Source organism: Tamandua tetradactyla, chromosome 23, assembly GCF_023851605.1.
Source record: "Tamandua tetradactyla isolate mTamTet1 chromosome 23, mTamTet1.pri, whole genome shotgun sequence".
In the NCBI taxonomy this organism is placed as follows: domain Eukaryota; kingdom Metazoa; phylum Chordata; class Mammalia; order Pilosa; family Myrmecophagidae; genus Tamandua; species Tamandua tetradactyla.
This window is the reverse complement of record NC_135349.1, coordinates 37,034,355-37,038,136: the sequence shown is the minus strand read 5'-3', so window position 1 is coordinate 37,038,136 and position 3,782 is coordinate 37,034,355. Positions and strand designations below refer to the sequence as shown.

At 39.9% G+C, this 3,782-nt stretch overlaps 1 pseudogene; it reads right to left on the bottom strand.

Annotated features, from left to right (window-relative positions):
- Window positions 1–367: 367 nt before the first annotated feature.
- On the bottom strand, window positions 368–2,017 carry LOC143667420 (polypyrimidine tract-binding protein 3 pseudogene; annotated as a pseudogene).
- Window positions 2,018–3,782: the final 1,765 nt, after the last annotated feature.

The window sequence follows — 3,782 nt, the reverse complement described above, 5'->3', positions numbered from 1 at the left end:
ACATAAATGTCTATATATTTAAATTTTTGAAGGTACAGAATTTAGAAATGTTGTATAAGGCTGATCTGGACTCAAACTAAAAGAAGTTCTGTCCTCTTAAAATTCAATTTTAATATAGGGAATTAATTTTTCTTGAAGGTTATTTTCATAGAAACTATGGTATAAAGAAAAATAAACCTTAGATCACGCACTGACTGGGAAATATGGAAAAAGACAACTCGATTTTTTTTAATATACTTGAATATTAATCTCAGCAAGAGTGTTATTTTTCTGAAAGAGGCAGAATTGATCTTGAGCTCCTTCAGTATGTGTCTGAGAGTTTTACTGAGATTATGGTTCAACCTTAGGAGAAAATTTCACAGAAAAATCAGATTACAGATTTTGAGAAGGAAACTTTAAGATGGTGATTTTCTCCAAGGTCATCTTTATGATGTTCAATGAGGGCCTGGATTGCTTCTTCCATGAATCCCAATTGAATGAGCAATATTTTGTGATCTTTCTGAAAGAATTTAAAAGCTTTCACTGAACACCCAGCATCTGTGAAAAGGTTCTTCAGATCATCCACTGTAACAGAAAGGGCGATGTTGGAAAAGTGCAGAGTGGCTGATAGTACAAAGATATATGGGAAGTTTTTAGAGTCAGGCTTTTTGAAGGGGTGCAAAGGGTTACTGCTAAAATCCTTTAGCAGACTATGGCCTTCTTGTCCCTCTTGAGGAAGCTGAACTGTTTGATGCTTGGGCAGTGCAGCACGAAGCACTTTTCAATAAAGACTGACCACTCAGATGGTTCACTGCTAGTTGAGCCTGATATACAACTGCCATCTGAACCAAGGCATTCTCTTTCTTATAAAATACATTTTTAACTCACTGTACATCAACATATACTCCAGTTGGGCTAAAAAAGCCCATATGGTGTGATAAAATCAGGATTGAGATTGGTGACGAGGACAGAATTTCCTGGCATCCGACTGGCCTCAGGCATGGTTATCCTTCCAGTGACAGCAGAGGAGGTGATTGTGAAAGGACCAGGATCTCCAGAACAGCTGAGACTTAAAGACCCAATGGGTGGGACAAATGCAGCAGACCTTGCCTATGGTGAGGACCAAAGGCAGCAGCCATGGGGGTTCAAGGGATGTTTGACCATCACCAATAAGAAGTTCTAAGTGAGTAGAGTCTCTGCTTTTATCATTATTATATTTCAGATTAAGGCGAGTGAGCTTGGAGAAGTCAATGTGCAATGTACAGAATGCATTATAGATATTCTGACCATCCACAGCCATTTTGGCATAATGTGTATTCACTGGGTCAGCATCCCAAAACAAAGCTTGAAATTAATCATTCTTTGTAAAGGTGGTAATCTGCAAGACTACACCAAATTTAGAATATTTGAAGAACTTCTAGAGTAAAAAGGTAAAAGAAGTTTGCATTAATTATTCACAGCATAGGGCTTTGCCCAAACAGAACTGTGCCTTCCTTGGCAGGCGCTCTAATAAGGGCCAGGCTTCCTGACTGGACAGCACTGATGGCTTGCGGTGCAGCCCGGGTTCTAGTTTGACTAGGCAGATTGTCAGTCTTGAGTTCACTGTGATTGGAACACTGAATAGAAACAGGCTGGCTCAGAAGGTGAGGAGTGATGGGAGTGTAATAATTCACCATAGTTAACAGCAGATTCCTCAGAAGTCATTTCTAAGAAAGCCTGGTTTTTTCTTTCCAAAATCAAAAAATTAGTTACTTTGCCGAATGGTAGACCTAATAATATGACCTCTGCTTCAGTGACAACTCTTGGAATTTGGCAAAGATGGAAAGCATAGGAAGGCAAACAGGGAGGTCTACCGCCTCTAAATGTCTTATTGTCATTCCCACTTGCTATAGTGGGAGTAGAATTGTTCATGAGAAAAGCTCTGTTAATGAGGCCAGAAGAAAGAAGCCTGTCAGATCCCTGCCACCCATGGCCCAGATGGAGGCGCTCACTGTGTGGGGACTGAAGGGCCGACTGTGAACGGAGGAAGGAGGCTGCGGCAGGAGGGCAGCTCTGGGGACCGGGTAAGCGGAGCCTCTACCAGCCTCGGCCTGTCAGAGGTGGAAGAAATCTGGTGCCCCCTTGTCTTTAGTGCCCGAGGCAAGTGCCTCATTCTCCTCACTCTGGTCCCAGCTCTGTCTTCACTGCCTCATCTTGGTCCATATCAACATGCTATCTTACCTGGACAACTGCAACAATCTTCTACCAGGTTTCTTTACTACCTCTTTTGTCCTCCTAAAGTCCACGTCCATACAGCAGCCAGAGTGAAGTTTTTAAAATACAAATCCAATCAAGTCCTTCTTATCAGTGTTTTCTAGACAACTGGCTGTATGACCTATGTGGCCCCCTTTTGCTGCCTCACCGTCCCCTGGCTCTTCCTCCTCCTCTCCTCTCACTCTCTTCCTCACTCATCACACTGCATTCACTCTGGTTTTCTTTCTGTTGTTCCAACAGGTCAAGATCGTTGCAACCCAGTCCTTACTTTATTGGTCCCTCTGCCAGAGACGCCATTCCTACTGGTCTTCAAAAAGTTGGCACCTTGGCATTTAAGTCCCTCCTTAAATATCTTGTGTCCTCTCCTCAGAATATAAGCTCCAAGAGGGCAGAGACATTACTTGTCTTATTCACCTTTTAATTCCTGAACACTGAAATATTATTCTTTAAAGATCCACAATGGCAATTATCAATATGTGAAGGTGAAAATGGCATCATCTTACTGTTTTAATAAGGATTTCTTCATTTGTCAGTGAAGGTGAGTGGTGTTTGTTTTTGTTTTAAATATGTTTACTAGTCATTTGTATTTCTATCACCTATTTTTTACCTTCTCCCAGAAATTCCCTTCAGGTATCAATCAGGAGATGAGACTTTCATTCAGACCAAGATCTTGAAAGAAAGACCAGGAATTCTTGTGTTGTTGAAGAAGAGTGGTATGGAATGAATAGTATCTCCATGGAAGATATGCTGGTGATCTAATCCCTAGTACTTCAGACTGTGACCTTCTTTGGGAATAGGGTGTTACAGATGGAGTTAGGCAGGTTAAAATGAGGTGAGATCATACTGAAATAGGGTGGTCCCTTAATCCAGTATGACTGGCATCCATATAAAAAGAGGAAAATTGGGCACAAACAGACTGAGATCATTTTTCATAAATATCTATTAACTGATGAATGGATAAACAAAATATGGTATATCCCCCAGATGAAGCATTTGAAAGTCAGTGCCAAAGTGTATTAATTTCTTTTCCTTATTGATTTGTTAGAACTGTTTTCTATATTAAGGTCATCAACCATTTACCTGTCATATATGTTCCAAATATTTTCCCTAGCTTGACATTGGCCCACTTATGGTGTTTTAGGAAAAACATTAAAATTTTACAATAGTGAAACTAATAGCAAAACAATCTAACGGCACTTTTTTTTCATTTGCTTACAGATACATTACAGTATCTTGTGATATTTCAAATGGATTAAAAAAGCAAGTGAATTTTATCATAACAAATATTTAAACATTGTCAGCTGAACAACCATGCATCCATGTGTTGTTAGAACAATCACTCTGCAGCTTACTGGCTTCCATCAAAGGACACATTAGATGCAAGGCAAAAAAACAAGGCAAAAGACTCTTTAAACGTAAGTATATGAAAATATGGCCACATGATATAAGGAAAAACAAACTTAAAGCTGCCTTTTTTCACCTGAGACTACCAAAAAGCCATAAAGTTTGATAACGCATTGTTTGGCTATGGGGATAGAGAACAGGTTCTT